This window comes from Gorilla gorilla, chromosome 11 (genome assembly GCF_029281585.2).
Source record: "Gorilla gorilla gorilla isolate KB3781 chromosome 11, NHGRI_mGorGor1-v2.1_pri, whole genome shotgun sequence".
NCBI lineage: Eukaryota > Metazoa > Chordata > Mammalia > Primates > Hominidae > Gorilla > Gorilla gorilla.
In genome coordinates, this window is record NC_073235.2 from 42,038,036 (window position 1) to 42,059,685 (window position 21,650).

The 21,650-nt window shown below is 33.6% G+C and overlaps 1 long non-coding RNA gene and 1 other non-coding gene across 2 annotated transcripts in view; both read left to right on the forward strand.

Moving 5' to 3' along the window:
- The window catches only part of LOC134756641 (uncharacterized), a 205,425-nt gene that overhangs the window by 87,340 nt on the left and 96,435 nt on the right, over nt 1–21,650 (forward strand). The gene's annotated exons all lie outside the window — the stretch shown is intronic.
- Nucleotides 15,041–15,172, forward strand: LOC115933851 (small nucleolar RNA SNORA72). The gene has a single exon (XR_004069697.1). It is a non-coding gene; the product is annotated as a small nucleolar RNA SNORA72 (small nucleolar RNA).

The following is a 21,650-nucleotide window of genomic DNA, read 5'->3' on the forward strand; positions in this document are numbered from 1 at the left end:
AATACAAGTAGTATTGTATTTTAGTTTATAGGTTTTTAAAAAATTGGTCATTTTAATTATCAATGTATTGTTCCTAATAGAAAATGGAATGTAATTAAATAACAATAAATACAGTTCAAAGTCCAATAGAGAAAAAAAAAGATGGTTTTCTTTTTTCCCTCTTTTAGAATAGTTTATGATGTTAGTAATATATTTTTATTATATACAAATTGGAACATTTACGTAAGAAAAAAAGTGCAATATTTACAGTCTTGTCCTAGAAATAACTGTTGCCAACATTGTGGTAAAGTTTCTCCCAGATGTTTTTTCCCTTATGTATTATTAGTTAAATATTCTTATAGCATCAAGTAGCATATCCTTTTTATTCCCACTAAACCATTTATCAAGACCATGCTTCTTTCTTATAAAAGTTTATCCCAATATCACTTATAACAGTGTGGTATTATTCCGTTAATGAATTAATAAGTTATTGTTATAATAAGTTACAGAAAATGTAAATGCTTAGAAGAGACCAAGCAGGTAACCTAAGTGTCTAAATTAGACAATGAAGGTCTGTGAAACAACCAGAAAACCCAAGCCCAGCCTAATGAATTTTAAATTAATGTTTTACTTTAATGTAAAATAAAAACATGAATAAATATCACAATGCTAGCCAAACCAAACTCACCTCTAATAAATGCTGTCTGAGGATTGTTACTTTGTCACCCCTAAACCAAAATAGCCGATTATGGATATTTAGGTTGATAAAAGAAAGTTTACCAAAATTAACCACAATATAGAATGCCTAGATACCCCCACTTTACCCTAAGAGACAAAAACAGATGAATATCCCCTAAGAACTAAGAATATTCTCAATCTGGAGAAAATTTACATACTTTTAATTTGAACAATTGATACAGAAATGTATCTTTAAAAATATTAAATTTTGTACCAAATACAAAATCTAGGGCAGGGGATACGTACATGCAAACAAAATGATAAGAGTAGTTGTGTCAGGGAGGAAGAGAATTGGGTGGCTAGGAGACTTTTTGTCATATAACCTTATCTTTGATAGCGACTTAACCAGTTAGTGTAGGTATAGTTGTCTTTTCCTTTTCACTCTTTTAATATGTGTTAGAATTTTGAAACTGAGAATTCATAATCCTCATTAGTTTTTAAAACTCCTGAACCAGAGTATTAGTTTTCTAGGAATGCCATGACAAACTACTACAAAGTGGGTAATTTAAAACAACAGAAATGTATTATCTCATAGTTCTGGAGGTCATAAGTCCAAAATCAAGGTGTCAGCAGGGTTGGTTCCCCCTGGAGGCTCGGAGGGAAGAGTCATTCAATGCCTCTCTCCTAGGATGTGGTGGAACCCAGCAATTCTTAACACTCCTTGGCTTATCAGTATATCACTGTAATCTCTGCCTCTGTCTTCATGTAACCTTCCTCTCTGTGTCTTCTCATTTTAGTCTCTTATAAAAACAGTGATGATTAGTTTTATGGCCCATCCTAATCCAGTATGATTTCATTTTCAGATCCTTATTTTAATTGTATCTGTGAATTAAATCTTTATTCCAGATGATGTAACATTTTGAGATTCTTGATGAAATTATCTTTGGGGTATGGTGTGGGCCACTACTTAACCCACCACAAGCATTATTATCTTTTCAAATATCTCTGCCTTATTCTATTGTTTTCTTTAAGAATTTCAAAGTGAGCATTAGATCTTTGAATGCTATCTTTGAAGTCTCACAGCCAATCTTATATTCTCTCTCTGCAAGTCTGTGTTATATTCTGTATAACTTCTTCACATATGTATCAGTTAGCTTTTACTATTTGTCAAACTACTCTGAACTTGGAATAATAATTTATTCAGCTTATGGTTCTATACATCAGCACTTAGGTCTGTGTTCAGGTGGTTGGTCCTTCTTGTATGAGCTGGGCTTGGATGATGTTAGCTAGGTGTGTTCAAGTGTCTGCGACCAATTGGAGGGTCTTTAGGCTGGTTGCTTTATTATAGCTATGGATGAAACAAGCTTTGGTCTCTCATCCTCTAGCATGTTAGCTTGGGCTTATTTGCCTCATGGAAGTAGAGGTCCAAGAGTGTGAGCAGAAATGTTGTAATGCTTTTTTAAAGCCTAGATTGGACCTAGCACAATGTTGATTCAACCATATTCTGTTGGCTAAATCAAGTCACAAAGCCAAAACTTTACTACTGTAAAGCAAAAGTTTCTTACTATTGTAAGCAAAAGTTGATAGACTTCATTACTACCAGACCTGCCTTACAAGAGGACTTGAAAGAATACTAAATATAGAAAGGAAAGACTGCTACCAGATAATACAAAAACACACTTAGACACACAGACCAGTATCACTGTAAAGCAACACACAAACAAGCCAACATAATAACCAGCTAACAGCACAATGACAGGATCAAATCCACACATAGCGATACTAACCTTGAATGTAAATGGGCTCAATGCCCCCACTTAAAAGGCACAGAGTGGCAAGCTGGATAAAAAGCAAGAACCAATGGTATGCTGTCTTCAGGAGACCCATCATTCATACAATGACACTCATAGGCTCAAAATAAAAGGATGAAGAAAAATCTACCAAACAAATGGAAGACAGAAAAATGCAGGAGTTTCAATCCTAATTTCACACAAAATGGATTTCAAAAGAACAATGATCAAAAAAGACAATGAAGAGCATTGCATAATGGTAAAGAGTTTAATTCAACAAGACCTAACTATCCTAAATATATATGTACCCAACACAGGAGCACCCAGATTCATAAAGCAAGTTCTTAGAGACCTACAAAGAGACATCGACTCCCACAGAATATTAGTGGGAAACTTCAACACTCCATTGACAGTATAAGACAGATCACTGAGGCAGAAAATTAACAAATATTCAGGACCTAAACTCAGCATTGGATCAAATGGATTTGATAGACCTTTACAGAAGTCTCCACCTAAAAACAACAGAATGTACATTCTTCTTATTGCCACATGGTACATCCCCTAAAATCAACCACGTAATTGGGCATAAAACCATCTTCAACAAATGTAAAAGAACTGAAATCATGCCAAATACACTCTTGGACCAAGGCACAATAAAAATAGAAGTCAACACAATGAAAATTGCTCAAAACTATACATTTACATGGAAATTAAACAACATGCTCTGAATTACTTTTTGGTAAATAATGAAATTAAGGCAGAAATCAAGAAATTAACTGAAACTAATGAGAACAAAGATACAACATACTAGAATCTCTGGAACATAGCTAAGGCAGCATTAAGAGGAAAATTCATAGCACTAAATGCCCACATAAAAAGTTAGAAAGATGGCAAATTAACAACCTATCTTCACAACTGATAGAATTAGAGAAGCAAGAACAAATCAACCCCAAAGCTCCAGAAGATGAGAAATAACAAAAGTCAGAGCTGAGCTGAAGAAAAATGAGACACAAAAAAACATTCAAAAGATCAAAAAATCCAGGTGTTGGTTTTATGAAAAAATTAATAAAATAGGCCACTGGCTAGACTAATTAAGAAGGAAACAGATAAGATCCAAATGAACACAATTAGAAATGACAAAGGGAATGTTAGTACTCACTGCAGAGAAATAAAAACAACCATCAGAAACTACTATGAACACTTCTAGACACACAAACTAGAAAACCTGGAAGAGATGGGTAAATTCCTGGACACATACACCCTCCCAAGACTAAGCCAAGAAGAAATTGATTCCCTGAACAGACCAATACTGAGCTTTGAAAATGAATCAGTAATAAATAGCCTACCAACAAAAAAGCCCAGGACCTGAAGGATTCACAGTCAAATTCTAACAGATGTACAAAGAAGAGTTGGTACCATTCCATGAAAGCTATTTCAAAAAATTGAGAAGGAGGGACTTCTCTGAGTCCTTCAACTCATTCTCTGAGGCCAGCAGCATCTTAATACCAAAACCCGGCAGAGATACAACAACAACAACAACAACAAAAACTTCAGGCCAATATTCTTAAGGAATATCAATGCAAAAATCCTCAACAAAATACTTGTAAACCATATTTGTCAGTACATAAAAAGTGAATCCACCATGATCAAGCAGGCTTTATAACCTGTGATGCAGGTTTGGTTGAATGTATGAAAATAAATAAATGTGACCTATCACATGAATGGAACTAAAGACAAAAACCACATGATCATCTCAATAGATGCAGAAAAGGCTTTTGATAAAATTCAATATCCCTTTATGTTAAAAACTCTCAATAAGCTATGTATTAAAGGAATATACCTCAAAATAATAAGAACCACTTATGAGAAACCCACAGCCAACATTATACTAAACTGGTAAAAGCTGGAAGCATTCCCCTTGAAAACCAGCACAAGACAAGGATTCCCTCTCTAGCAACTTCTGTTCAACAAAGTATTGGAAGTCCTAGCCATAGCAATCAGGCAAGAGAAAAAAAATAAAGGACATCCAAATAGGATGGGAGGAAGTCAAACTATCTCTGTTTGCAGACGACATGATTCTATATCTAGAAAACCCCATAGTCTCAGCCAAAAAGCTCTTTTAGCTAATAACTTCAGTAAAGTTGTAGGGTACAAAATCAATGTACAAAAATTACTAGCATTCCTATACACCAAAAACAACCAAACCGAGAGCCAAATCTGAAAGACAATACCATTCATAATTGACACACATGCACACACACACACACACACACACACACACGCCTAGTAATACAGCTAACCAGGGAGGTGAAAGATCTCTACAATAAGAACTACAAAACACAGCTCAAAGAAATAAGAGAAGACACAAACAAGTGAAAAAACATTCCATGTTTTTGGATAGGAAGAATCAATATCATTAAAGTGGCTATACTTCCCAAAGCAATTACAAATTTAATGCTATTCCTATGAAACTACCAACAACATTCTTTACAGAACTAGAAAAAATTACTTTAAAATTTATATGGATTCAAAAGCAAGCCTGAATAGCCAAGGCAATCCTAAGCAAAAAGAACAAAGCTGGAGGCATCACACTAACTGACTTTGTATTACAAGGCTACAGTGACTAAAACAGCGCGGTACTGGTACAAAAAGAGAAATATAGACCAATGCAACAGAATAGAGAGCCCAGGAATAAGACTGCATATACACAACTATCTGATATTTGACAAAGCTAACAAAGACAAACAATGGGAAAAATACTCCCTATTCAATAAATGGTGTTAGAAAAATTGGATAGCCATATGCAGAAGATTGAAGCTGGATCCCTTCCTTATGCCATATACAAAAATCAACACAAGATGGCTTAAAGACTTAAACTTAAAACCCAAAACTATAAAAACCCTGGAAGACAACCCAGGCAATACCATCCTGGACATAGGAATAGGAAAGATTTCATGAGAAAGACACCAAAAACAATTACAACAAAAGCAAACATTGACAAATGGGATCTAATTAAACTAAATAACCTTTGCATATCAAAAGCAACTATCAACAGAGTACACAAACAACCTACAGAATTAGAGAAAATATTTGCAAACCATGCATCTGACAAAGATCTAATATCCAGCATCTATCAGGAACTTAAACAAATTTACAAGAGAAAAACAACTCATAAAAACGTGGTCAAAGGACATGAACAGACGCTTCGCAGAAGAAGAAATACATGGGGCCAACAATCATAGGAAGAAAAGCTCAATATCACTGATCATTAGAGAAATGCTAATCAAACCCACAATGAGATACCTATCTCACACCAGTCAGAATGGCTATAATTTAAAAAGTCAAAAAATTACAGATGCTGGCAAGGTTGCAGAGAAAAGGGAACCCTTATACACTGTTGCTGGGAGTGTAAATTATTTCAACTATTATGGAAGACGGTATGGCGATTCCTCAAAGTGCTAAAAGCAAACTAACATTTGACCCAGCAATCCCATTACTGGGTGTATACCCAGAGGAACATAAAGTATTCTACCATAAAGAAACAAGAATGTGAATGTTCACTGTAGCACTGTTCACAATATGGAATCAACCAAAATGCCCATCAATGGAAGGACATGGAATCAACCTAAATGCCCATCAGTGCCAGACTGGATAAAGAAAATATGGTACATACAAACCATGTAGTATTATACAGCCATAAAAGAACGAGATTGTGTCTTTTATGGGAACATGGATGGAGCCAGAGGCTATCACCCTTAGCAAATTAATGGAGGAACAGAAAACCAAATATCACATGTTCTCACATAAAGTGGAAGCTAAGTGATAAGAACTTATGCACACAAAGAGGAAAGCAACAGACACTGGGGTCTACTTGGAATGGGGAGGGTAGAAGGAGGGAGAGGAGCAAAAGGATAACTAATAGGTACTGAGCTCAATACCTGGGTGATATAATAATATGTACAACAAACCCCCATGGCATGTGTTTATCTATGTAACAAACCTCCACATGTACCCCCAAACCTGAAATTAAAAATTAAAAAAAAGAAAATACAATAGTTTTCCAAAAGCTTGTGCCATTTTACACTCTGACTAGCAAACACTCTATGAGACATTCTAAAAGATATGTATTGATATGTCCATAATGACTGATTTAGCTAAACATCTTTTCACATGCTTATATCTGTGTATCTTCTTTGGTAAAGTGCACCAATACATTGCAGACCTTTTGTGGGTTGTTTGCTTCCCTATTGGGTTTGAAGACATTTTGATATAATCTTGATATAAGTACTTCATCAAAAATATTATTTACAAATGCTTATTTTTTTCCATCCTATGTCTCCATTTAATTATCTTAGCAGAAATTTTTGAAGATTAAAAAGTATTAATTTTGATAAAGTCTAATTTACATTTTTTTTTCTTTTGTGGGTCATGGTTTTGGTGTCATATCTAAAAAATCTTGAGTTCTGTAAATAAAGAGCTTAAAAGTCACCATTCCATCCTAATAGTAAGCAAAAAGCTGAACAAACTGAAAAATAAAAAAAATCTTAGATCCATAAGAGAAGTCAGATGACAGGGCAAACCACTGTCCTTAAAACTGGGGAAACTGACAGGGGGATATAGGGAATCACAACATATCAGAGCAAAAACTTCCATGGGAACCAGTGTCAAGGTAATAAAACCTAAACTGTATTTGACATTGCTGGAGGCTAGGTGTGGACAAGTATGAGAATTAAAAACTCCAGAGGGACGTAGTCATAGGGGGACCCCACATTTTCATAAGTTTACCCTCCAGGAGTTTACTCAGGTTCTCACAGTAAATATTGGGAAAAAATCCCTACAGACAGAAATAAAGAATATGTTATTGGAAACTGGAGAAAAGGCAATCCTTGTTATAAACTGACAAAAACCTTGGCTAAATTGTGTTTTGTGGAAGGCAAAAGGTATGAGCAATGAATTGGGTATTTGGCTGAACAAATTTCTAAGCAAAGTGCTTAAAGTGTGTCCTGGCCCCTTTTCAATTCTTACAATAAAATGTAAGAAAAGAGAAATGATTAAAGGCCAAACTTTTAATCAAAAAGGAAGCAGGACTTAAAAATTTGGAAAATTCTCAGCCTACTCATGTTGCAAGGAATGATAAAATATGTTCAGGAGAGAACAGAGGTAGAGACAAGTGATTTTCATAAGATTAGTCTGGATTTGCTATTTCAACAGAAGCCAGGGACTACTCATCTAGACAATAGAGGAATAATCCTGAGGGCATTTTGTAAATTCCTGGAGTTACCACCTCCCATCATAGGTCCAGAGTGCAAGGAACTGGAGATCGAAGCCATTTCAAGGCTCTGCTCCATGAATTTGAGCACAGTGCTCCTTGGCTGCCCTAGGTGTGACTCCAGTGGTTTCAGGTGCAGTGTGGACTGAGTTGGCTACCTCTCCAGAGGGCACAAATACTCAACATTGGCAGTGTCCACTGTGTGCCATCTCATCTTCCCCAGAGCATACAGTGCATGAACTGTTGAGATGTGGCTATCTCCATCTAGATTTTGAAGGACAAGGCTGCCTGGATCCTGGTGCCCAAACCCTATCCTGTATTTCCAGAAAGCATGACATTGAGTAAAAAAAGATTATTTTTGATCCTTAATATTTAATTTTGTTTGCCCTGTTTGGTTTCAGACTTGCTTGGGACTTGTTACCTCTGTCATCTTTCCTATTGCTCCCTTTTGGAATCAGAATGTATATCCTAAGCCTGTACCAACACTGTACTTTGGAAGAACATAACCTGTTTATTTTATAAGCTCACAACTAGAGAGTGTCACCCATATCTAGTTTAGATAGTATTTTCACGTAACTTTGGACTTCAGACTTGAGTTGATGTTGGAACATGTTAAGACTTCTGAGGCTATTGGGATAGAATGATGTGTTTTACAAGCAAGAAGGACATAAATTTTGTGGATCTGCGGTAGAATGGTATGATCTGAATGTTTGTGTCCCCCCCAAATTTAATATGTTGAAAATCTAATAATCAATGTGATGGTATTCAAAGATGGGGCTAATTCAGAGATTGGATTATGAGAGTAGTGCTTTCATTAATGGAACCAGTACCCTTATAAAAGAAACACCAGAAAGCTATCTTTCCCCTTTCAATACACACAGTGTATTGAACACAGGGAGAAGCTATCTATGAAAAGCTATCTATGTCCCTTGTCAGACACCAAAATTTTGGCAACTTGGTCTTAGACTTTCCATTCTCTGCACCTATGGAAAATAAGTTCCTTTTGTTTATAAGCTACACAGGTTATATAATTTTGTTATAGCAGCCTGAACTTACTAAAACTCTTCCAAAACAGAAAGCACCAGGTCCAGATAAGTTCACTGGTGAATTCTACCATACATTCAAGGAAGAAATTTATCAATTAAAAAAAAAGGCTGTCTTTAAGAATATAGAAGCAAAGAGAATACTTCTTAACTCATTCTATTAGTCCAGCATCATTGCTGATATTAAAACCAGACAAATGCATTACAATAATTAAAGGGTTTAATTACTTTCACAAGCATAGTTGCAAAAATCCTCAACAAAATACTAGCAAACAAAGTCCAACATTGTATGAAAACAATTGTACACCAAAACCAAGAGGGAATTTTCTCAGGAATGCACAGCTAATTCAACTTTTAAAAATAAATTAACATAATTCATCACATAATCAGCCTGAAAAAGAAAAGTCACATGATTATATCAATAGATGCAGAAAAGGCATTTCACAAAATCCATTTATGATAAAAATCTCCTGCAAAATACCATGCTTCACCAACTTGATCTAAAATATTTATTTAAATAATGATAGCTAACATAATTCTAAAGTGTGAGAAAATAGCTTCTTTTTTATTGAGATTGAGAACAAGGCAAAGAGTCCAGTATGGTCAAGATGCCATTTCTTTCCAGTTTGATCTTCAGATCCAATGCAGTCTCAATCAAAATGCCAAACAGTTATTATTTTTCTTAGCTATTAGCAAATTGATTCTAGAGTTCATATAAAGAGGCACAAGATCCAGAATAGCTGAAACAATATTGAAGAAGAACAACAAATTTGAAGAACTGACACTACTCAAGTTTAAGATTTACCATAAAACTATAATAAGAGAAACAGTGTGGTATTGGCAAAAAAAATCTACAAATAGAATAGAGAGCTGAGAAATAGATCCACATAAATATAATCAACTGATCTTTTAAAAAGAAGCAAAAAAAATACAATGGAGAAAAAATTGTCTCTGTAATAAATGGTATGAGAACAACTGGACATTCACATGGAAAAAAATGAATTTAGACACAAAACTTAGGCTCTTCACAAAAGTTAACTGAAAATGGATCATAAACCTAAATGTAAAATGCAACACTATAAAACTCTTACAAAATAACAGAAGAGAAGATCTTGATGACCTTGGGTTTGGCAATGAGATTTCAGTTGTGAAATTAAAGGCACAATCCCTGAAGAAAGTCAAACTCTCTCTCTTTGCACACTCTATACCTAGAAAACCCCGTAGACTCTACCAAAAGGCTGCTAGAACTGCAAAACAACTTCAGTAAAGTTTCAGGAAACAAAGTCAATGTACAAAAATCAGTAGCATTTCTATACATCAGAAATCTCCAAGCTGATAGCCAAATCAGGAATGCAATCCCATTTACAATAGCCAAAAAAGAATAAAATACCTTTAAATACAACTCACCAAGGAGGTGAAAGACCTCTACAGTAAGAATTACAAAACACTGCTGAAAGAAGTAACAGATGACAAAAACAAATGGAAGAACATTTCATGCTCATGGATGGAAAGAATCAATATTGTTAAAATGGTCATACTGCTCAAAGAAATTTACAGATTCAATGCTATTCCAATCAAATTATCAACATTATTTTTCACAGAATTGAGAAAAGCTATTCTAAAATTCATATAGAACCAAAAAAGAACCAGAATAACCAAAGCAATCCTGAGCAAAAAGAACAAAGCCAGAGATATCACACTATCTGACTTCAAACTATACTACAGGGCTACAGCAACCAAAACAGCATAAATCTGGTACAAAAACAGACACAGAGATCAATGAAACAGGATAGAGAACCCAGAAATAAAGCTGTACATCTACAACCACCTGATCTTTGACAAAGTCAACAATAACAAACAATAGGGAAAGGACACCCTATTCAAAACATGGTGCTGGGATAACTGGCTAGCCATATACAGAAGAATGAAACTGGACCCCTTCCTTTCACCAAATACAAAAATTAACTCAAGATGGATTAAAGACTTAAATGAAAGACCAAGAACAGATGGTGGCAAGGTTACAGAGGAAAAGGAACACATACACTGCTGGTGGAAATTTAAATTAGCTTAGCCACTGTGGAAAGCCCTTTAAAGATTTCTCAAAGAACTTAAAAATTATCATTTTATCCAGCAATTTTACTACTGCATATATACCCAAAGAAAAATAAATTGTTCTACCAAAAAGACACATGCACTAATATGTTCATTGCAACATTATTCACAATAGCAAAAAGAGATTCAACTGAAGTACCCATCAATGATGGACTGAATAAAGAAAATGTGAAATATACATACATACATACACACACATGCGCGCGCGCGCACGCACACACACACACACACTAAGCAGCCATAAAAAAAGACCAAAATTATTTTCTTTGCAGAAATATGAATGCAGCTGGAGGCCATTATCCTAAGCAAACTAATGCAGGTATGGAAAACCAAATACCACGTTCTCACTCACAAGTGGGAGCTAAACATTGAGTACACATGGACACAAAGATGGAAACAATATACACTGGGGACTGCTTGAGAAGCGAGAATGGGAAGGGGGTATGGGTTGGAAGGCTACCTATGGGGTACTATGCTCACTAGCTGTGTAATGAGATCACTTGTACACCAAGCCCTAGCAACATACACTTTACCCTTGTAACAAACCTGCATGTGTTCCTCTGGATCCTAAAAGTAGAAGAAAAAAATTAAGAAAAAAAAACAAATAATTGATAAGTTGGACTTAACTATAGTTAATTTTATTTCCCATGCATGAAATGCTCTCAAGAGAGTGAACAGACAAGCCCCATACTGGGGGAAAATATTTGAAAAAGACATAGTTGATAAAGGACTATTATTCAAAATATACAAAGAGCACTTAAACTTCAACATAAGAAAACAAAACAAAACAAAACTTAAAAGTAGGCCAAAGACTTAACAGACCTTACCAAACAAGATATGCAGATGGAAAATAAGCATATGAAAACATGCTCCACATCAAATATCATAAGGGAAATGCAAATTAAAACAATGAGATACCACTACATACTTACTAGAATGGCCAAATTCAAAGCACTGACAACACCAAATGCTGATGAGGATGTGAAGTGACAGGACTCTAATTTATTACTGTTAGAAATGGAAAATGGTACAGTCACTTTGAAAGGCAGTTTGATGTTTTGTTTTCTTTTTGAATATAACTAAGCATACTTTTATAATATGATTCAGCAATCATGCTTCCAAAGGAGTTGGAATTTACCCAAAAGAGTAAAAATCTTATGTGCACAGGTGTTTACATCATCATTAATCATAATTGCCGAAACTTGGAAGGAACCGCAATGTCCCTATTTAGTTCAATGGATAAATAATCTGTGATACATCCAGAAAATGGAACATTATTCTACAGTAAAAGAAATGGGTTATCAAACCATGAAAAGACATGGCAATTACTTAAATGCGTGCTACTATATGAAATAAGGCGACCTAAAAAGGCTACATACTGTAGAATTCCAACTATATGACATTGTTGAAAAGGCAAATGTATAGAGACAGTAAAATGATCAGTGGTTGCCAAGGCATACAGAGGAGGGAGGGATGAATAGGCAGAGTATGGAAGATTATTAGGGCTGTGAAACTACCACAATAATACTATAATTATGGATTTGTATCGTTATACATTTGTCCAAACTCATAGAACGAACAACAGCAAGAGTGAACCTTCATATAAACTATGGACTTTGCGTGATAATGATGTGTCAATGTAGGTTTATCAGTTGTAACTAATGTATCACTTTGGTGCGGGATGGTCATAATGGGAGAGGCTAGGAATGTATAGGGGCAGGAAGTATATGAGAAATCCCTGTACCTTCCTCTCAATTTTGCTGTGAACCTAAAACTACTCTACACAACAACAACAAAACCTTTTTAAAAAAGACATAGAACATCTCATCACCATATACATATTTTTGCACTCCTTTTCAATACATGCCACCACTACTACCCTCATCCTTCCTTGCCTAGAGGTAATCTCTATTCTGATTTCTATAAACTTTAATTAGTTTATGTTGTTGTTGAACTTTATATAAATGAAATCATATACTGCAAAAAGAAGATGCTTGCCTAATCCATAGTTACAAAAATTTTTCTCATATGATACCTTTCAGAAGTTTTACTTTAGTTTTAAAATTTAGATCTTTGGTTTATTTTGAGTTAATTTTTGCATTGTGCAAGTTATGAAACATTTGTTTTATTATTGCTGTATGTGAATATCTAATTGTTTTATTGTTTAATTTGTTGAAAAGTTTATCCTTTCTTTACTGAATTGATTTAGCATTTTTCTTGAATGCTAAACAATTAATTGACTATCTATGCATGAGTCTACTTCTTGTCATATAATTTTATTCTATTGACCTATTTTTGTATCTCTTAATGCAGCACTATATTTATTACCACAGTTTCATAATAGCAGGTCTTGAAATCAGATAGTATAAGTTCTCTAATTTGTTTCTTCTTTTTCCAGTATATTTTGACTATTGACATCTTAACAATATTAAAGTTTTTGATTCAGGAACCTGGCATAACTCACCAATCATTTTAGTATTCCTTAATTTCTCTTAGTAATATTTTTGTACATTAGTGGTTGCTTTAGTGTTTATAGTATACATATTTAATTCAACACAATCTATTTTCAGTTGATATTATACTATTTCACATATAATATGAGAACCTAACAACTAAATATTTCTATTTTTCCTCTCTCAGCGTTTGTGTTATTGTCATACAATTTATTTCACATATGTTATAAACACCACAATATATTGTAAAAAATTATTTACACTGTCAGTTATCTTTCAAAGGCACTAAAATAATAATAAAAAGAAACTTTTTTGTATTTACCCACATACCTACCATTTCCAGTGTTCTTTAATCCTTTTGTGGATCCAGATTTCCATCTGGTGTCATTTTCCTTCTCTCTGAAGGACTTTCTTAATATTTGCTTGTTTTAGACATCTGATGGTGATGAATTATTTAAGATTTTATATATATTTTGGAAGTCTATTTCATCTTGGTTTTCAAGGATGATTTCATTAGGTATAGAATTTTGGATCCACAGGTTTCTTTTATTTTTTCATGGTTTGTTTTATTTTGTCTCCCCTTTTTATACTTTAAAGATATTGTTCTACTGTTTTCTGGATAGTCTTTTCTCCCAAAAGAAATCTGCTGTCACTATTTTCATTGTCTTCTGTATTTTCTGTGTCTTTTTTGTCTAGTCGCTTTTAAGGCTGGCTTGCTTTCTTTTTCTTTCTCTCTCTCTTTCTCCTTTCTTTTCTTTCCTATCTCTTTTTTCATCTATCTATATATCTATATATCTTTTTTCACCTATCATTACTAATTAGAGTGATTTTTTTTTTGGCTATGGCTTTCTAAACTGTATAAGTATTCTTAATTAAAATCTTAACTCCTTTTAATTTAAGCCAATGATTGCATGTATTTTTCCCCAAAGTCTTAACGAAAGCAGGAAAAAAAAAAACAACCCTATTTAAATTTGCTGTCTTATTTGTTTGTTTGTTTTACTGGCGTGTGTGTATGTGCGTGTGTGTGTGTGTGTGTGTGTGTGTGTGTGTGTGTGTGTGTGTGTGTGTATTTCTAGCCTATGTTTGTACTGGAGATGTAGTAGCTTAAAGATGTTGTATGTACGTGAGGATTCTGTCGGTCCACCACGACCTTTTCTTCCTTTCTCCAGGTGATGATTAATACTCACAGTTTTGGATTTCTGGTATCATCATATATCTTAGAACAGATGTGGCTTCAGTTCTTGCTTATCACTTTGGTGTCAGCTTTCTTTTTGTTTTGGCCCTCTTTGGATTTTCCTTTAGCCTCTTGAGAGCTCTCCTGTGCATTTAAAGATATAGTTGTCAAAATTTATCCAGCATTCCTAGGTGTTTAATACTGCATAGTTTTTCAGAACATCAAGGCTGTCATATTGCCAGAACAATTCTAAGTGACAGTTTTAAAGATATCATTTATATTATTCACTTCAATGTAATTGTTATTATTTTTATCATGAATCTAAAGAACAAAAATTGTCTAGAATTTATCCTGGTTATAAACTCTTCTTCACAAAGCATTAGTGAAATTGATGTATCTTAATCTAGGTGATACCAAATAATTATTTTTATTGATATTCTTTCCCACCAATTGAATTAAGCATTTCTTCTGACATTAGTATCCTATCTTGTATCAATAAATGTTTAGTTGTTTTTCTAACATTCAAAGAGTTATCGTATTTTCTGTGAATATTCTCTGTGTTCTGATTATGTGAGAGCCAGGACAGGCTAAACATTTGCTACATTAAGACCATGCATATGTACCCAGATGTAGCCCATTCCCTAGCTCTGGTCTTATAAATGCTGGTGATAAACCAGACAAAAGAAAAAATAAGTTATCATATTTTTAAAATGTTGCTGGTGATAAACCAGACAAAAGAAAAAATAAGTTATCATATTTTTAAAATGTTTCTTGTGATGACATGCAATATCTTAGATAAAAAATAAAATAACAAATAATGAATGTCTGTCTTAGCAACATGTTAAAATGAATGTTTAAGAGACAGTTGATACTAATTAAGAAATTAGGAAGTTAATTGCTCAGAATAATATTGGTTATCCTAGAAAATACATTTTCAACAGAAGCCAAATTTGGCAATACCAGTTTTGAAGTATTCACTGGATATGACATGGTTTAACATTATAATCATTTACCTTAACACCCCTTGTACTAATTTATATTTCATTAGCAACATTGTCTTTATATTTCGACTTTCCAAGTAATTTCTTGCAAAGTAAATAAGTTGGCCAGTAAAACTGTAAGTATTGTCTACCTAACAGTTATATTTCTTTTTGTAATTTATTAAATTAGCATTCAATTTTACATCAGTTCTATGAGCTTGGCTAATATGAGACAATGTGAAAAAGATTGAAAAAATAAAAATTAATCCTGAAATACTGTGAACAAACATACTCTAGATGCTATATATACATCATCAACTTATCAGCTACTCCCTAGAGGACCCCTTTGCCTTAGTTATATAAGCAGTTATTCATTTCCCTATTATTCATTGAATCGGGCAACCATCCATCCGTTCCTCTATCCATTCATCCATCCATTCTGACACTGAACCAACGTTTGTTAAGTATCATATATATATGTATATATATATATGTTTCTTGTGATGACATGCAATTTCTTAGATAAAAAATAACAAATAATGATTGTCTGTCTCAGCAACATGTTAAAATGAATGTTTAAGAGACATTTGATATTAATTAAGACATTAGGGAGTTAATTGCTCAGAATAATATTGGTTATCTTAGAAAATATATACTATATATATTTTTGTACATATATATACTATACATATACACACACACACAAAGCACAACAATAAAAAAAGTTTGGTCACAAAAGAGAGTGTAATCAGGTATTTTTAGTTTATCTTTAATATAAAATTAAAAAATAAATATTTGTTACTCTTTCAATATCATCACTTCTTTCACTTTATTTGAAATTATTATATCTGTGGCTGTGAGAGAGTAAGATTTGATACTGGGCATATTTTTTAAATGGGAAAATAGAGTAAAAGTAAAAATTAAATGGATAAAAGTAAACAAAATCAAAAAGTCACATCACAATAGCAATCATTTGTGATAGTTTTTTTATTTCAAAAATATATGTTGAATATCAACCATGTCCAAGGCATACTTTTAATTGCTGTACTTTCAAAAATTATGTATCAGTGTTTTTGAACTTGGCACTTTCTTTTTTCTACAGCATGTTCTAGGTCATTATTTATTACACATTGAATTTTTTTATATTAAATTTTAAATGACTTACAATAACCATTATTACAAATCTAAAGATTTTTCATTTTAAATTTATTTTTATTATATAAATTTAAGGTTTACAATATGTATTGATATACATATATTATAAAATGATTACTATAGTCAAGCAAATTAACATATCCATCACCTTTCATTACCTTTTTCTGTGACGAGAGCACCTGAAATCTACAGTTGTCACAAATTTCAATATATAATGCAATATTATTAGCTATATTCTTCATGCTGCACATCAAATTTCTAGATGTATTCATCCTACATGGCTGCAAGTTTGTACTTTTTGACTTATTTCCTATTTCCGCTTTCTCCCCTCCCCTGATAGACACTATCCAACTCTGTTTCTATGTATGCAAATTATAGAGATTCCATATATAAGTTAAATCATGCAGTATTTTTCTTTTGGGGCCTGGCTCATTTCATTTCATTTCTTTTGGGGCCTGGCTCATTTCATATTATAGCACATTTACCAACAAATGGCACATCTATGTTTAGCAACTGAGCATTAATATTTAAAACATATATGCTATGTAGACATACACATTTCTATCTATTACCTATGTATGTATCTATAAGGAGGACATATTTTTTAAAACATAAAGAAGCAATCTTTGTTTTCCTGAGAAATTGGATTTGTTCTCAGAGAAAATGGAATAAACCAAGAGGAATCTTGAAATGTAACTGGTCATGTTAATCATTAGCCAACATTTTGGATTTCCACACATTTTGGGATGTAAAACTACTGACCTGCTATTTAGAAGCATAGCTTACAATTTTTTCAACTGTCTCATTAAAATATTTGATTATCTTTATAAATACTGGCCATGTGTTAAGAATTTTTGATATTTGTTTACACTTTAAAACTACAGAAGAAATATTTGATATCTTCCTATTATAGTACAGACATATTCCTACAAGTGTTGCAATTTTTACTCTAATGACTGATGCTGTACAATCAAACAGTAATTGACTGTTTTAAAATGTTTTACTAAACTGACCAATACAAGTCCTAAGTATATTCTCATACTAGCTTATTAAGGTAAATGGAACTAAATCAGCACATGTAACAAAGGATCATTCAAAATCAAAAGATCAAGGATTTTAATTTTATCCATACATACTGAGTATTTCCTACCTATAAGGCATAGTGCTAGGTAATGCAAGGAAGAACATAATATAAGCTTTGTTTTATGTTGAATTGAATATGATAGCTCATAAATGTAAATGACAGAAAAGAGGTATGTGGCAAAAGGATAGTACGGAAGAGGAAGGGATTAACTGTTTGGCACAACATAATCTTTAGGGAAGCAGTCTTGCTTGAATGGGGCTTTTGATTACAAACAGAAATTAACTGGATAAATGGGGGTGGTAAAAAAAGAGTATTGGCAATAGAGTGAAATAGAATTGCATATTCAGAAAACTACACATAGTTAGTTATCCTGTAATTTAAAATGAAGATTTATAGCAGTAGGTGGGAGATGAGTATAAAATACAGAGATGTGATTCTGTAGGGTCACATGACCCATGATAATACCTTTGTTATATGGACAGTGGCAAGCTACTGAAAGATTTTTAAAACCAGAAACTATGATAAAAGCTGTTACTCACATAAACAATTGCTTCTTGCTTTAGGAAATATGTGATTTTTATTTTCCAAATAAAAAAGAAAACAATTGAATCATTCCAAAGTCATACAAATTTTATTTTTGGATGGGGCCTAAGGAGTATTCAAGGCCAATCTCCACTTTGTACAGATAAAGAAATTAAGATTCTTAGATACATAATGAGAATTTTAAGGTCTTACCACCAGCCAGGTGCAGAGCTGGACTGGAATGCAAGTCTCTTAATTAATTTTTCGGAGTTATTTGAAGATTTCACATCACTGTGACTTTGGAAGATTGTTGCAAAATGTCATCACTTGGCACTGCTTGGTCCCAATCATCATTCTCATATAATAGCTTTTATCTTTAGCTTTCGTTAATGCTGATTTTTAGGGTTCCTTGTCTTTCAGATGAATGTTTGGCATATGCTTGGTTAATAGGAGTAGCATTTGGTTTTTATGTGACTTCTTTTAATCTGAATCTGGTTGAAAACAAAGTGAATTCTGGTGACTATCTATGCCCCAGCCCCAGCATGGAAGTTCAAATACAGAATAGCTGTGTATTGGCAGAGTCCCAAGACTGAAACAGAAGGAGATGCCAAAGGTCTGATGACAGAGTCAAGGTTTTTGGCTTAGCTATGAAGGAAAATTAACACATGGGCTTTAAATGAAAAATACCCTATCTTCATGCAAAATGCAGCAATATCAATTACTAGAGTAAAGTCTATTCATATCTTATTTCAGAAGAAGGCGGGTTATTTTTCATTCTGGACGCACTGATTGTTATTCAATAACCTTGCTGAGTTTTGCCCTTACCTACATTTATCAACTATGAGAGTTGCTCAGAAAATAAGTTTATGAGGTTAATTACCAGCACATTATGCAGAATGCAGAAAATTTGATGGTGGTTGAATATTATGCTGGCATAGGAGGGAACGTTTCAAAGAGCTCAGCTCTGATTGTTTGTGATATGGTGTTTCCTTAATTAAGAATGGCTGTTTGTATACATATGCACTCCCCACCCAAGGTGCGTGCCAAGGTTTAATTTTTTTAACTCAACATTTCTTTCAGTTGCAAAAAGTCAAGATAAATTTATTGAGTTGTTGAAAAAATGCTAATACTTAATACTTTTAAATTGCTGTTTAAGAAAGGAGCTTTTCCACCAATCTAAGTGAACTTGAGTTTTAAAAGACAATGTACTTATGTGTGTTTCTGAGTGTGAGTGTGTTTGTGATTATGTGATAATCATAGACTGCTCAGTTTTCCTCACAAAGCTGTTGGTATATCATTAGTCAACTAAGGCTTTCAGTTTTTACACTGATATTTAAATGGAATTTATATTTTAAACATTTGCTTGATTAAGAGATGAGCATCAGTCTGCTTCTTGAGATTCATGAACTAATAACTTTCAGCATGTTTTGAATAAAACAAAATGGAAAAGTAGAAGACTGAACAGAAGCATATGTATACCTAGCAGTCTGTTGTGTTTATACAATTAACATTTTATGGACACCATTACCCTCTATTTGTTAAGCTTAACGTATTTAATCAGGCTTTGGGATTACTGAGCAACAATCAGCCTTTTAATTTTTTTTAGAAATTGAAAGTTTTAAATAGAGAAAAGAGGATTTCTTTTTTTTTTTTTTTTTTTTTTTTAGTGAGACGGAGTCTCACTCTGTCACCCAGGCTGGAGTGCAGTGGTGCAATCTCTGCTCACTGCAACCTCTGCCTCCCGAGTTCAAGTGATTTTCATGCCTCAGCCTCCCGAGTAGCTGGGATTACAGGTGCGCTCCAACATTTCCAGCTAATTTTTGTATTTTGAGTAGAGACGGAGTTTTGCCATGTTGTCCAGCCTCAAGTGATCCGGCAGCCTCAGTCTCTAACAGTGCGGGAATTATAGGCTTCAGCCACTATCTATGACCAAGAAGAGGATGTCTTTTTGTCATTTTTATAGTCCCAGGAAAATTGGGAGAATTCCTAGATAGCTATGGATCACAACACCTTGTAAAGTATGATGTACCAGAAATTATTTTTCTGTCTGAGAAAGTTTATTTTTTCTCATTTTTATTTTAGGTTATTTTTAGGTGCCATTCCATCCACCTAAAATTGTCTTCGCCTAGATCTTGAATAACTGACTCCTGGTTGTCACTCAGGTCTCAGTTCAAATGGCCTCTCCTCAAAGAGGTTCTCCTGATAATCTAGTCCACGGGATCCCATTCCCTAACATCAGTCACTGTCTCTCTCTCCACATGTTTTTTCATTATCTCCATTATACTTAGAACTGTCAGAAAATATCCATTTGCATTTCTGTTTACTTGGTTATTGTCTGTCTTCTGTTTCTAAAATGTAAGGACTTTGGTAGTCCCTGTAACCACCATATTCCCATTATTTAGAATGGGAGTACTGTAGTTCAAAAGCATTGACTGAATAGAAGAAAGAACAAAGGAGAACTTCTTATATGTGGTGTTTTCCATAATACATCCAATAAGTAATATAAGTGTGTGAAACAGGCTAGGTATGGTGATTAATGAGGATTAGTGGAAGGTGTAAAGACTGTGATGAAATGTAGAACATCTGCCTTATCTAAACTCAGCTCTAACTGTTATTATGATGCATTTGGACTCCCAAATGCTAGATTTTATGTGTAATTCATGACTCTTAATGTTGGAAAAATAAGTGTTTGAATTCTTACTGGCCAAAAATCTATGTCCTTGTGCCATTTAAATCTCTCTGAGCCTCTTGTTTGCAACCACAGCTATAAAATTAAATATGACAGTGGACAGAGGATTAAAAAATGCCAGGAATTTGGATAGGACGTGTCATTCCAAATAATTTATATATTACATTATATTTCCATCCATAAAGATAAATTCAGTTGTAAGAGAAACCCAAAAGTAATAGTGGTTTAAATAAGATAGAAGTTTAATTTTATCTCGTAATGAGACATGGTATCTTGACTTTGTAGATTTAGTTACTTCACCATTCTTACAAATGAGTTTTGTCTCATGGTCCTCAGTAACTGCTTCATCTCAAGCCATCTGTCTCTACTCCAATGAGCAGAGTGAAGGAAGGTAATGGCAGAAAAGTGATAAAAGAATATTAATTACTCAATTCTTAGGAAACTTCCCTGCAATCTAAGGTATATATTCTATATAATTCTAAGATATATATTCTCTACAATTTTAAATTATTCAGAAAATATTTACTGAGAGGAATTGGGTATGAATACATGACACATTTTTTTATTTGTCCTCTAGGATATAGTGATTAGAAGGCATCATTCTGGAAGATGGGGAAACACCAGTGAACAAAATGACATCTGCCTTCATGGAATTTATGTGCAGGCAGAAGAAAGACAAAATTAAAAGTGACGTGGAAGTAAAATATATTATATGTTATATA